The following is a 15,506-nucleotide window of genomic DNA, read 5'->3' on the forward strand; positions in this document are numbered from 1 at the left end:
TAACAATGAGTTCTCCAATTTCAAATAGCCTCCCTTCCTATCCCCTGATTCCCTTTCTATAATTCCTCTGATTGACCCTTCCAACTACCAACCGGATTCATCCTCCCATCAACCAACCAGATCGCAGCCTCTACCTGTGTTCATCTATCACTACTTCACCACCCCGCCCCTCTCCACCACCCGTCCTTTTCCTGCAGCTCCCCTTACACCCACCCACAGTCCTCAAGAAGGGTTATACCCGAAACATTGACTTCTCCACCTCCTGATGCTGCCCGGCTTTATGATGTGCATTCCTGATGAAGGGCTAATGCCCAAAACGTCAATTCTGCTCCTTGGATGCTGCCTGACCTGCTGTGCTTTTCCAGCACCACACTCTCGACTCTGATACTTAAATAAGATACTACTTTCTGTTTCAATACAAAACTATACCACAATCATAGCACAACTACATGGAAGGATGTAAAAGCTTCATATCAACTGGAAATTCCTCCTTGTAGCAGAAACATTCTGCTGTTTCTTGAGCATTATTGCTGGTGCACAGTCAACTAGTCAAAGGTAGACATTTTAGATGATGAAGATAGTTCCTAATGTTAGTTACTAGCCTGACACACACTGGGACTTCTATTCATTAACTTTGAGTTGACTCATTCCTGATGAAAAGCTTGTGCTCAAACATCGACTGTCCTTCTCCTCAATGCTGCCAGACTGGCTGTGCTTTTCCAGCACTACACACTTCGAATTTGAGCTGCAAACAGCCTATTGAGTATTCATTATGTGCTGTTCTTTATTGAGCCATTTCAAAGATGTGTGAAACTAAGTGTGTTATCAAACTGAGTTTGAGTAAAAATAAAGAATGGAATAGTGCTGATGTAGTTTCCTGTTTCAGAAAAAAATACCAATCAATTTAATTATAAACAGGAACTGGAGACAACATCAAGGTGCTATCATTATTGTGCTTGATCATTCTGCTGATGACAGCTTTCTTATTAGTTTGCTCTCCTTAGAAATGCACATGCTGCATTGATTTCTTTTCCAATAGACATCATTCATGATGTCAAGATTCTTATAATATTTTGTAATGGTTAAAAGTTAAACAGAGCATATTTTCTGCAGTGAAATGCCCAGACTGAAGTCATATTGTGTAATGACTGTCTTTTAGTATTTTTGCTGTCTGTGCCACTAGAAGAATTCACCTGTTTCGTTTGCAGTGAGGAATGCCTATAATGCAAATTGTTAGGGAAAGTATTTTTTTAAATGCAGTAACATAATGAAGGTGTCACTGGCTAGGCCAGTGCTTATTGCCCATCCATCCTGATTGCCCAGAGGGCAGCTAAGAGTCAACCACATTGCTGTCATTCTGGAATCACATGTAGGCCAGACCAGGTAAGGATGAGACAAAAAAACCTGCAGATGCTGGAATCCAAAGAAGACAAGCAGGAGGCTGGAAGAACACAGCAAGCCAGACAGCATCAGGAGGCGGAGAAGTCAATGTTTTGGGTCTTACACTTCTTCAGGAATGGAGGTGGAGATAGAGGAATCTGCAGATAAAGAGAAGAGGGGAAGGGTTTTAGGTGGGGAGAGGGGCAGAGTGGTGAGTATGACATGGCAGTTTATTTCCTTCAAGGAGTTTAGTGAACCAGACAGGTTTTACTGACATTGACCATGGTCATCATTAGACTCTTAATTTCAGATTTTTATTGAATTCAAATTCAATTATCAGCCGTGGTGAAATTCAAACCCTGGTTCCCAGAACATTACCTGAGTCTCTGGATTCAGCAATAATATCACTAGGCCATTGTCTCCACTAGATTAGATTCTCTAGAGAGTGGAAGCAGGCCATTTGGCCCAACAAGTCCACACAGGCCCTCCAAAGAGTAACCCACCCAGACCCATTTTCCCTGATTAATGCACCTAACACTTTGGGCAAGTTAGTTTGGCCACTCCACCTGGCCTGCATATATTTGGGTTGTGGGAGGAAACCAGAGCACCCATGCAGACACAGGGAGAATGTGCACACTCTGCACAGCTGCAGAGGCTGGAATCGAACCCACATCCCCAGTACTATGAGGCAGCAGTGATAACCACTGAGCCACCATGCCACCCCTAATGGTACAACACTAAAAGTGCTGTAGGACATTCCCTTCCAATATAATCTCACATTGTAGCCTACATATGAATTTCATTCACAATAAAAAAAACAAAACAGTTCAGCACAGGAGTGGGCCCTTTGACCCACTAAGACTGCACCCCCGATATATCATCCCTTTCTAACTTAAAAACCTTTTGCTTCTATGGTCTCTTGCATCTCTCTACTCACTGTCAAGATGTATCTTAAATATTGCTATTGTATCTGCCTCCACATCCTCTGGCAGCACATTCCAGACACTTACCATTCTATGATTTTTAAAAATGTAACTTTGACATCTCTTTTAAACTCATTCACTTTTACCTTAAACTTCTGTCCCTCAATATTTGACATTTCTATCCTGCGAAGAAGGCTGACTATCCATTCTATTCATGCCGTCATAATATTGTCAATCTGTATCAGGTTACCCTCATCTTCAACATTCAGGTGAAAACAAACCAACTTTCTCTGCCTCATCTCATGGTTAATACCCTTTAAAGCAGGATACATTCCAGGAAACTGTTTCTAAACCTTCTCCAATGTGTCCACCTCCTCTGGTAGTGTGGCAATCAGAACTGTTCGTAATATTCCAAATGTGATTTAATAGAAGTTCTATACATCTGCAACATGACTTCCTAATTTTTATACCCTATGCCCTGACTAAAAGCACTCACATGCCTTGTTGACCATCTTAACCTTCTTGTCACTTTCAGGGAACTATGGATCTGTATGTTGATGCTATTAAGGATTCTGTGATTTACTGTATATTGCCCACCTGCATTAGATAACCCAAAATGCATCACCTCATATTTGTGATGATTACATTCCATTTCTCTGCCCAAGTCTTTAGCCTATCTTTACCATGCTGTATCCTCCAGCAATCCTGCCCACTATCTGCAGCTCCCCAATCTTTGTATCATCTGCAAAGTTACTAATCAGGCTACATATGTTCTTTTCCAAATCACTTATCTGTATTGGGGTCTCAGCACTGATCCCTACAGTACACCACTGGTCACAGATCTCTAATCTGAAAAATACCCTTCCACCACAACTTTCTGTCTTCCATAACTTAGCCAGTTATGTATCCAGTTTACTAGCTCACTCACAGAGGTCATGGTGGAGAACCTTACGTGCTGCAAAAATGTGTGGCAATATTGCAAAACTGTGGCTGGGTCGATAGATCGACACTGCTGATGGAAAGTAATTCAGAAATGGTTTTCGGCAAAACACCTGGTCAGGTGTACTATTCTTTATGTTCTAATGGTGACAACAACCGACTTGCTTTACATAATGCCTTTAAAGTAGTAAAACGTATCAAAAAAAGTTTGGACAAAAAATAAGTTTAACTGGAAGAAAGACTATAGAAGCTGAAAGATTTGGGGAGGGTATTCCAGCACATTGTTCTCAGAAAGATGATGGCATGTCTGCTACGAGAAAAGCAATTAAAAATAGAAATACGCAAGGGGCCAGAATTGATCATTTGGTGTTCTTTCAGATGATTCTAGAACTGGAAGGCTGTGCCATAATGTTTAGACTGATTCTAATCTTAAAACATGAATTAACGCAATCTTCCACGTAAGATTCTGTTAATTCATTTTTTAGATTAGAATCAGTCTAAACATTATGGCACAGTCAGCAGCACACAGGGGGCTAACACCTTCAACACATTATCTTGGCTGACACCAATTGTTAAGTTAATCTGAGAATGTAACTTTTTAAAAAAAAGTTTTGTGATTTACAACTGAAAGAAGTGAAACTAACATGGTTATTCTAACAGCTGAAGGACTTAACAAACAATCAAGATATTTTTCAATGTATAATTTCAATTACATCACACTGCAAACTTTTGCTATAAATTCTGTGTCTTACAATCGTGCACTTCACAACCATCTGATGAAGAAGCAGCTGTTGCACTATAACCTGGTGTTGTGTGATTTTTAACTTTATACACCCCAGTCCAACACCAGCATCTCCAAATCTTAATTATAATAATCAGTTTAACCTAGACTTAACAAATAATCTTACAGGAATCTAGATGTTTCGTAGAATTGTTACTGTTTAGAAGGAGGCAATTTCATCCATTGTGTCAGCATTGGCTGTAAGGTTAAGTCAATGTCTTACCCAGCTGTCAACCACAAATTATGTAGATTTTGCAAACGTTACAGCAAAGGACAGATTTAGGTTCTGCTCAACTGTTCATTTAAGTTGCAAGCATTATAATAAATAACAACCAACAAGAGAATACAATTAGTTCAAAAGTAATTTTTACTCAACAAAAATAATCATAATCTTAACTAAGCATCTGGTGACAGGAGAGAAGACAAAACTCTCCTGTGGCATGGCTGAAAACTCAAATATTTAGTTACTCTGCTGTTTTAAAAGCAAATTTGTAAATATCTATAACGAAGAATGGATGTTGCTACTGTTTGTGGCACCGTTGTGAACTTACACCCAAAATACGCTTGAAATTGCAGTTCAGGTTGCCACCAAAATTCAGATAGCATACTCCAAAACAATAACTAATCTACATATAAGGCCTTTAACAAAAAAGTTTCAAGACTCTTCAGAGTGGCATTAATAAACAAAATGTGACACTAAATGGATAAAGAAATATTAGGGTGGATAGCTTAAAGGCTTCGTCAAATACATTACTCTTTTAAGGTATTTCTGAAAATTAATGTGAGGTGGGGAGGTACAGGAAAGGAATTTAATTCTCCAGAACTTGGGGACCAGGCAGCCAATAGTGGAGCAGTTAGAATCAGGTGCCGAAGTCACGGGATGACAGATACTTTGAAAAATTGTAGGGCTAGAGAAAATTATAATTCGGGAGGGATGAGGCCATCTAGGGATTTGAAATCAGAGATGAGGATTCTTAACTCATTGCTTAACCAAGAATCAAATGGACCAGTATTGCAGGGGCAATGGATGAAGATTTGTTTGCAGGTTAGGACAGAGGCAGCAGTTATTTTAATGATGTCTGGTTTCTGGATGGTAGGGCATGGAAGTTCATCAGACAATTTGTAGAAAAGTTAATCTAGAGTTGGCAAAGGTATAAATATGAGTATCAACAAATGGGACAGGGTCATTTGGGCAATATTATGAGAGATGGGACCAGATGGTTTAACCATGGCACAAACATGGGATTTGAAGGTCAACTTCAGTTCACATGTAATGGCAAGCTTGAGAACAGTCTGCTTCAAGAACAAAACATAAAACAGAGGAATGGGTCCAGTCAAGGATAGTAGTGGGAAGTTGCGTGTGGAGGCTGAAGAGATTGTGGAGACACTGAATGAATACTTTTTGTCAGTATTCACTCAGGAACAGAACATGGTTGCCGATGTGAATACTGAGTCACAATTAAGTAGAATGGATGGCTTTGAGGTATGTAGGGAAGAGGTGTTGGAAATTCTGGAAAGGGTGAAAATAGATAAGTCCCCTGGGCCTGATAGCATTTATCCTAGGATTCTCTGGGAAGCAAGGGAGGAGATTGCAGAGCCATTGGCCTTGATTTTTATGTTCTCGTTGTCTACACGAATAGTGCCAGAAGACTGGAGGATAGCAAATGTGGTTCCCTTGTTCAAGAAGGGGAGTAGGGATAACCCTAGTAACTATAGGCCGGTGAGTCTCACTTCTGTTGTGGGCAAAGTCTTAGAGAGAATTGTAAGCGATAGGATTTGTGAACATCTGGATAGGAATAATATGATCAAGGATAGTCAGCATGGTTTTGTGAAGGGCAGGTCGTGCGTCACAAACCTTATTGAATTCTTTGAGAAGGTGACGAAGGAGGTGGACGAGGGGAAAGCGGTAGATGTGGTGTATATGGATTTTAGTAAGGCATTTGTTAAGGTTCCCCATGGTAGGCTACTGCAAAAAATACGGAGGTATGGCATTGAGGGTGAGTTGGAGGTTTGGATTAGGAATTGGCTGGCTGGAAGAAGACAGAGGGTAGTAGTTGATGGTAAAGGTTCATCTTGGCGTGCAGTTACTACTGGTGTTCCGCAAGGATCTGTTTTGGGACCATTGCTGTTTGTCATTTCTATAAATGACCTGGAGGAGGGACTAGAAGGTTGGGTGAGCAAGTTTGCGGATGATACGAAAGTCGGTGGAGTTGTTGACAGTGAGGAAGGATGTGTCAGGTTACAGCGGGATATAGATAAGCTGCAGAGCTGGGCAGAAAGGTGGCAACTGGAGTTCAATGTAGGTAAGTGTGAGGTGATTCACTTTGGTAAGAGTAACAAAAAGATGGGGTACTGGGCTAATGGTCGGATACTTGGTAGTGTGGATGAGCAGAGGGATCTTGGTGTCCATGTACACAGATCTCTGAAAGTTGCCACCCAGGTAAATAGTGCGGTGAAGAAGACATATGGCATACTGGCTTTTATTGGTAGAGGAATTGAGTTCCGGAGTCCTGAGGTCATGTTGCAGTTGTATAAGACTCTGGTGCGGCCGCATCTGGAGTATTGTGTGCAGTTTTGGTCGCCATACTATAGGAAGGATGTGGAGGCACTGGAACGGGTGCAGAGGAGGTTTACCAGGATGTTGCCTGGTATGGTAGAAAGATCGTATGAGGAAAGGCTGAGGCACTTGGGGCTGTTTCCATTGGAGAAAAGAAGGTTTAGGGGTGACTTGATAGAGGTGTACAAGATGATTAGGGGTTTAGATAGGGTTGACCATGAGAACCTTTTTCCACGTATGGAGTCAGCTATTACGAGGGGGCATAGCTTTAAATTAAGGGGTGGTAGGTATAGGATAGATGTTAGGGGTAGATTCTTTACTCAGCGAGTCGTAAGTTCATGGAATGCCCTGCCAGTAGCAGTGGTGGACTCTCCCTCTTTATGGGCATTTAAACGGGCATTGCATAGGCATATGGAGGATAGTGGGCTAGTGTAGGTTAGGTGGGCTTGGATTGGTGCAACATCGAGGGCCAAAGGGCCTGTACTGCGCTGTATTTTTTCTATGTTTCTATGTTTAACCTCCCTTAAATTAGTGTAGTTTATAATTGATTTATTTTTCTTTCTATTAAGATTCCTTTGTGTTTAAGCTTGGTAAACAAGTATTGGTGGCATGGTAGCTCAGTGGTTAGCACTGCTGCCTCAGTGCCAGGGACCCAGGTTCAATTTCAGCCTCGGGTGATTGCCTGTGTGGACTTTGCATGTTGTTCCCCCACATCCACGTGGGTATCTGCTAAGTGCTCTGGCAAATCAGGTGGATTGGCCATGCTAAATTGTCTGTAGTGATCAGGGATGTGTAGGTTAGATGCGTTAGCCATACAGGGATGGGGTATAGGTCTGGGTGGGATACTCTTCAGAAGGTCTGTGTGGACTTGTATTTACGCACTGCGGCGATTCCATGAAAGTATAGCTTTCCTAACATAGTTGCAACTTTTTAATGTGAGTGTGATTTATGATCACTGAACATTTTTTTTTAAAAACTCTGAATCATTTGTCCTGTCATAGAAACTGAACCATGCTGTAATACATGAGTGTGACAAAATTACACAATTGTCACCAACTTTATAAGAACTCAAACCTTCTAGCAGGTATTAATAAATAGCAACTGCAAACAAAAGCTTTGCATTATCCCCAGAAACTGGACTAGGCCTGGAAATTGAGAGTTGTTGTTTCACCACTTCTGCAATATTGTCTGAAATCAATCAACTCAATGCAGATTGATAATCAATCTTCCTAGTTTAGATGGCTTAGCACCACAATGGGCTTTCAAGCTAATAATGTTGGCGCTCGGCCAAACACGACATACCAACTAACCATGTTCAATTCAGCAAGTTTATTGTTGAAAATAAGATGTAACAGCCCTCTGTAAAGTGCAGCAGGAAGTGAGCTTATGTAGATAAATGTGCCTAACTGTAGCAGGTGAGATAATGAAATTGTCTGTTCTTACCAAAGTTGTGTGTAGTTCAACAATTTAGAATTTGATTTCCTAGTCAGAAATTCCAGACATTTTTCTAAAGCGTTTTAAAGATTGGTAACCAGTGACATTCTCCCACTTGGCAATAATGCTGTCACAAATGCATCATACATCTCTAATTCAGAAAAGATGGTCATCATTCCTGTGTTACCAACAAAATGCTGTCACTGGGAAGATAACCTAAATTACTGACAATTTATAAATGCAAGTTGTTATTTGAATTACTCTTGGTGCTCTTGTCATACTCACTGGTAACTTTCATGTTGTATCTTGCAAATCTCAGTTGAGATGGCTTCAGGAAATGGCAGTCACTGGCATTCTCAAAGTTGCTGGTTCACAATTACAGACTAGCTTTGAGATATTGCTGCTATATCCTCTTTCCCACAGCGCAGCTTCCCAAGCATATTATCCTCCTGTTCCAGGAGGCCCTCTTTGATCCTTTTCTGTTTTGCTGCTCTTCAGTTCAGGTATCCTTGACAACACTGACTTCTGTTAATTTTAAAAGTGAGTCATGAACTGAATGATGTCATAAGATGCTGACTTTTAATTTCAGTGCCATTGTTGCCCGGCTGGATCCAAGCCCCTTCAACTTTGCCCAAAATGTGCCTGTTAAAGTAGCACATATTCAGTGTGTAGATCTGAGAATGGCAGTTGAAACTTTATTGCTGGAACAGCACAGCAGGTCAGGCAGCATCCAGGGAACAGGAGATTCGACGTTTCGGGCACAGGCCCTTCTTCAGGAAGAAGGGCCTGTGCCCGAAACGTCGAATCTCCTGTTCCCTGGATGCTGCCTGACCTGCTGTGCTGTTCCAGCAATAAAGTTTCAACTTTGATCTCCAGCATCTGCAGACCTCACTTTCTCCTGAGAATGGCATGCTACCGAAGCTTTAAATCTCACCATGTGATCCAGTGTTGAGAGGTTAAATTCAGGCTTGAACTCTCAGTCTTGGTTTCTATTTATATTTCACACATATGGAATCTGCAATTTTAGCTTTTCTTATTTTACCTGTTCAAACTCTATCACAAAATTGAAAAAAAAATGACTTGTGTCTTCCAGGATTGGGTTGATAAGTAGAAGTAATATTTGTTGCACACTAGTGCCAGGTAATGAACGTTACAAACAAGAGATAACCTAACTATTTCCTCTTGATGTTGAATAGCATTGTCATTGTCAAACCTCCCACTTTCAGTACCCTGGGGGTTCCCTTTGACCAGAAACTGAATGGGCCAGCTTTATAAATACCGTGGCTACAATAGCAGGTTAGAAGCAAGGAATCTTATAGTGAATAGCTTACTACCTGTCTCCCCATAGCTTATTCACCATCTACAAGGCACAATTCGTGAATATGACAGAGTACTTTCCATTTGCCTGGATAAGTGTACCTGCAAAAACATTCAAAGTTTGACACCATTCAGGGACACAGCAGCCCAGTTGAATGGTACTCCTTCCACCATCAACCTCCATCACCAAAGCACAGGGGCAGCTATATGTGCCATCAACAAAATGCACTGCAGCAATACACGATGGCTTATTAGAAAGCATCTTCCAAAGCTATTATCTACTATCTAGACGGATACAGGCAGCAGGTATATGGAATTATCACTGTTGTACAGAATATATCAATAGTCAGCACAAAATTGAAGACAGCACCTTATTCAGTCCATGATTCATTTTTAAACTTAACAGCAGTGAGTGTTGTCAAGGATACCTGAACTGAAGAGCAAATATGCAGGGAGATGTCTGTAAAAATGTCAGGCGTCATGGTGGCTCAGTGGTTAGCGCTGCTGCCTCACAGCGCCAGGGACCCAGATTTGATTCCAGCCTGGGATGACTGTCCGTGTGGAGTTTGCACATTCTCCCTGTGTCTGCATGGGTTTTGTTCAGGTGCTCCAGTTTCCTCCCACAACCCAAAGATGCACGGTTTCAGTGAATCGGCCAAGCTAAATTGCCCACAATGTTCAGGGATGTATAGGTTAGGTGCATTAGTCAAGGAGGGCTGCAGATGCAGGTGATCAGAGTGTCAAGAGTGTGGTACTGGAAAAGCACAGCAGGTCAGGCAGCATCCGATGTGCAGGAAAATCGACATTTTGAACATAAACCCCTGGCATTCCTGATGAAGAGCTTATCCCCGAACTGTTGATTCTCCTGCTCCTTTATTGCTGCCTGACCTCCTGTGCTTTTCCAGCACCACACTCTTGACAGCATTAGTCATGGGTAAATATAGGATAATAGGGTAGGGAAATGGGTCTGGGTGGGTTACTCTTAAGAGGGTTGGTGTGGGCCTGTTGGACTGAAGGGCCTATTTCCACAGTAGAGATTCTATGAATAATAGGATTATAATAGTCGAGGATTTTAAGTATGGAAGTAGCATAGTGTTATGGGCTTCAATGAGGAGGAATTTAAGTCTGTTTTAGAAAATTTTCTTTATCAAGATGTAGAGAAGGAGCACAACTCAACTTTCTTTTGGGAAGTAAGGCAGGGCAAGTGACAGATGTTAGTGGGGGAACGCTTTGGGGCCAGTGGTCTTAATTCTATTAGTTTTAGATACTTATGAAAAAAGATAGGCCTTGTATGAACATTAAAGTTGTAAATTAGAGCAAGACCAATTTTGACTATCAGACTGGAACTTTCAAACTTAATTAGGATAAACTACTCGCAGGTAAAGAGATGACTGGCTAGTGTGAGGATTTCAAAAGCAAGACAATGAGATTTCAGAGGCAGTATATGTTCCCTTGAGGGGTATGGGGAGTAAGGGCATACTTAAGAGGGAAATCAGGACGGCAAAAAGGGATATGAGGTAACTTTGGTAGATAGAGTTACGGAGAATCCAAAGAGATTCTACAAGTACACTAAAGGCAAAAGAGCAACTATAGACAGAATAGGGCCCCTTAAAGATCAACTAGGCCATCTATGTGTGGAACCATAGGAGATGGGTGAGATACTAAACAAATACTTTGCATCAGTTTTACTGTGGAGAAAGTCCTGGAAACTAGGAAGGTTGAGGAAATAGTGATGTGTGGAAAAGTGTCCACATTACAGAAGAGGAGGTGCTGGAGGTCTTAAAATGCATAAAGGTAAATAAATTATCGGTACCTAATCAAGCATATCCTAGGATATTATTTGAAGTTAGGGAAGAAATTGTGGAGCGGAAAGGTGTGGTGGTCAGACAGAATCTGTAGAGCATTCGGGCCTGATGAAGGGCTCATGCCAGAAACATTGATTCACCTGCACCTTGGATATTGCCTGACCAGCTGTGCTTTTCCAGCACCATGCTTTTCGACTCTGATCTCCAGCATCTGCAGTCCTCACTTCCCCTAAGAAGTTGTGGATCCTCTAGCAGAGATATTTGTAGCATCTGCTGCCATGGCTGTGGTGCCAGAAGACTGGAGATTGGCTAATGATGTGCCTTTATTTAAGCAAGGCTGTAAGGAAAAGCCCGGGAACTACAGAATGATGACGCTGACGTCAGTAGTGGGTAGGTTGTTTGAGAGGATTTTGATAGATAAGATTTATATGCATTTAGGCAGGCAAGGACTGATTAGGGATAGTGGCTTTATGGTATAGCTTTATGCATGTGAAATTGTGTCTCGCAAACTTGATTGAGTTTTTCAAGGAGTCAAAAAGTCATTCATCAGCAGTGAGTAAAACTGAAATGTTGACTCTCCTGCTCCTTGGATGCTGCCTGATCTGCTCTGCTTTTCCAGCGCCACACTTTTTGACTGATCTCCAGCATCTGCAGTCCTCACTTTCTCTGAGTTTTTTGAAGACATGACCAAGAAAGGCAGCACAGTGGTTAGCACTGCTGCCTCACAGCGCCAGAGACCCGGGTTCAATTCCCGCCTCAGGCAACTGCCTGTGTGGAGTTTGCACATTCTCCCGGTGTCTGCATGGATTTCCTTCGGGTGCTCCAGTTTCCTCCAACAGTCCAAAAATGTGTAGGCTAGGTTAATTGGCCATGCTAAATTGCCCGTAGTGTTAGGTGAAGGGGTAAATGTAGGTCAATGGGTGGGTTGCGCTTTGGCGGGTTGGTGTGGACTTGTTGGCCCAAAGGGCCTGTTTCCACACTGTAAGTAATCTAATCTAAAACAAAAGAAGACAGATGAGGACAAAGTGGAAAACATGGACTTTAGCAATGCTTTCAACAAGGTTCTGTGTTGTAGACTTCATAATAAAGTTAAATCACATGGGAATACAAGGAGAGCTAGCCAATTGGATACCAAATTGGCTTAATGGCAGGAAGCAGAGGATGGTAGAGGATTGTTTATCAGACAGGAGGCCAGTGGCCACCAGTGTTCCGGCAGGATCGTTGCAGGGTCCATTGTTGTTTTTCATTTGTACAAACCATTTAGGTGAGAATAGAGGTAGTGTGACAAAAACATTGGTGGTATCGTAGACAGTAAAGAAAGTTATCTAAGAGTACAAGGAGATCTTGATCAGCTGGGCCAATATGGCAGATAGATTTTGATTTCAATAAATACAATGTATGACATTTTGGTAAGACAAACCGGGGCAGGACTTACACAGTTAATGGTGGTGCCATGGGGAGTGTTGTTGAGTAGAGAGACCAAAGGGTTCCGGTACATAGTCCTTTGAAAGTAGCATCACAGATGGATAGGGTGGTGAAGAAGACATTTGGTACACTTGCCTTTGTACGTCAGAGCATTGAGCAAAGAAGTTGGGACATCATGTTGCCGCTGTATGGGATATTGGTAAGGCCATATTTGGAGTACTGCGTACAGTTCTGGTTGTCCTGCTACAGGAAAGATATTAAATTGAAAATGGTGTAGAAAAGAATTACAAATATATTATTGCAACTGGAGGGTTTGATTTATAAACAGAAGCTGGTTAAGCTGGGACTTTTTTTCCCTGGAGCATAGGAGGTTGAGGCGTGGCCTTTTAGCGGCTTATAAAATCATGAGTGGCACAGATAAGATGAATAACAAAGGTTTTTTTCCCTAGTGCAGGGAAGCTCAAAACTGGTGAGCATAGTTTTAAATGAGGGGGGGAAAGATTTAAAGGGTCCTGAGGGGCAGCCTTTTTATATACAGAGTGGTGTGTCAATACAAAATGAACTGCCAGAGGAAGTGGTAGGTGCAAGTACAGTTAGATTATTTAAAAGACATTTGGACTAGAACATGAAGAGAAAAGGTTTGGTGGGATATGGACCAAAGGCAGGCAAATGAGTCTAATTTAGTTTCAGAAACCTCATTGGCAGGAATGAGTTAGACAGAAGGGTCTGTTTCCGTGCTGTATAACTCTATGACATCAGCCAATTTGTACACAGCAACTCCACAAACAGTGATGTAATCATGACCAGATAAACTGATTTTGAGGTGTTGACGAAGAGGTAAATGAAATGTCATGAATTCTTTACAAGTTTCTGAGAGGATGGATAGGCCTATCTCATTTAACAGATCTCCAGGAGTACTGCACTGGATGCTGACCTGATTTTGTGCTGAATTCTTAGACGTAATTGAATTTATAACCGGTTTTAACAATATGACTCAGAGGTGAGAGTGGTACCAATAGGGTCACAGCTAACACCAGGTTGGGGAATCATTGGCAATGCTGCCTGATCAGAGGCTAAGAGACTAGAAGATATGTGAATGTTGTTGGCTGTGAAAGGTTCAAAGGAAGATTTAGAACTTCAATACAGTGATCAGTCTTTCTAGCCTTGAGTTTAACCCAGCCTGACCAGTGTGAATAGCGTTGGTGGGATGTTAAAATGGTAGTGCATCACCCGAATATTTACACCACCGTTTTAATTGTTCAGAACTTAGGCATGACTGGATCTGCTTAGCATGCTGCAGTGGAGGTTCAGTGATGTTATGGTTATTAGATAGATTAGATTACTTACAGTGTGGAAACAGGCCCTTCGGCCCAACAAGTCCACACCGACCCGCCGAAGCGTAACCCACCCATACCCCTACATTTACCCCTTTTACCTAACACTACGGCAATTTAGCATGGCCAATTCACCTGGCCTGCACATCTTTGGAGTGTGGGAGGAAACCGGAGCACCCGGAGGAAACCCACGCAGACACGGGGAGAACGTGCAAACTCCACACAGTCAGTCGCCTGAGGCGGGAATTGAACCCGGGTCTCTGGCGCTGCGAGGCAGCAGTGCTAACCACTGTGCCACCGTGCCGCCCACAATGGTTATCATAACATGATTTTTAACTTCAAATATAAAAGTACACATTGCATCAATGCCTCATTGAAACTCTGAGAGAGACAGCAGAGTGACCAGAAAAGAGAAACAAAAATGTTTTCTTAAATTCTGTGAGACACAGGAATGTTGCTTCCAGTCTCACAAGGTTCTCAGCCCTGGATTTCTCTCTCAGTCCCAGCATTCCTAGCTGTTAGGAGCCCTGCTGTAACTTTATGCTAAGGGACTAATTTGTATGAGTTCCTCACCAAGGCTGCCTGTTGCATAAACTCACACACCCACCCACCAAAATTGACACCCTCTTGACTTCAGTGTAGGGAAGTTAAGAGAGGACTGTTCAGAAGAATTAAAATGAGCTGGACTCATTCCTTGAGCTGGTCTCAATCAAGCATCATACTCAGTTCCCTATAGGATTTCCCAGCTATCCTGAATGTTGTCCAAATTATAATACGGATTTGTATGTTTTAATCCTGTGGCACAAATTCATGTTTTGAGTTGCATGTCAATACTGTACTGACATATGCTTTAATAATATTAATAATGCATGCCCAGGCCTGTTGTTAGACACAGGGTGGGTTGCGCTTCGGCGGGTTGGTGTGGACTTGTTGGGCCGAAGGGCCTGTTTCCACACTGTAATGTAATCTGAAATCTGAAAATATGTAAGCAGTTACCAATTTATGGACAATTGTGCTTAAAATCAAAGCCATCAATAAGTCAAAGGCCATTTAGGTTTAATAACACTTTGGTTTTTATAATGAAGCAGAATTTGAACAGAATATCAAAATTGTTTGAATGCATTTATCATGTTGATGAACATCTGACAATGTTGCTGCATTCATCGATTAGGACATGGAGTACAAGAGTATGCAGACCATATTGTAGCTATATAAAATCCTTGTTAGGCTGGATTTGAAATATTGTGTGCAGTTTTGGTTGCCACACTACCAGAAGGATGTGGAAGCTTTGGAGAGAGTCCAGAGAAGGTTCACCAGGATGTTTCATGGTCTCGAGGACATTAGCTATGAGGAAAGGTTACAAAGAGTGGGATTGATTTCATTGTTTTAAGGCGCTGAGGTTGAACCCCTCTGCCAATTAAAACTAAACACCCAGAAAGGCTTACCTCACCTCACAATCTGGTAGGAGTGTGAGTGAATGAAAGAGAACTCCTCATTTCCATTATTTAAAGAAAAGTAATAATTTATTTTCCTAACTCTAAAAGTGAACACTAAACAAAACTATTAACAAACCAAACACTCTTTCACCTAACTAATCACTAACCCTTAACT

General features: G+C 41.8%; 1 protein-coding gene across 3 annotated transcripts in view; it reads left to right on the top strand.

The window, feature by feature from the left end:
• cdc42se2 (CDC42 small effector 2) overlaps window positions 1-15,506 on the top strand; it is a 318,114-nt gene that overhangs the window by 268,101 nt on the left and 34,507 nt on the right. The window lies entirely within an intron of this gene.

The sequence above is a fragment of the Chiloscyllium plagiosum genome, unplaced genomic scaffold (genome assembly GCF_037043375.1).
Source record: "Chiloscyllium plagiosum isolate Xiang-an unplaced genomic scaffold, Cpla_swu_hap1 HiC_scaffold_2, whole genome shotgun sequence".
Taxonomy (NCBI): Eukaryota; Metazoa; Chordata; class Chondrichthyes; order Orectolobiformes; family Hemiscylliidae; genus Chiloscyllium; species Chiloscyllium plagiosum.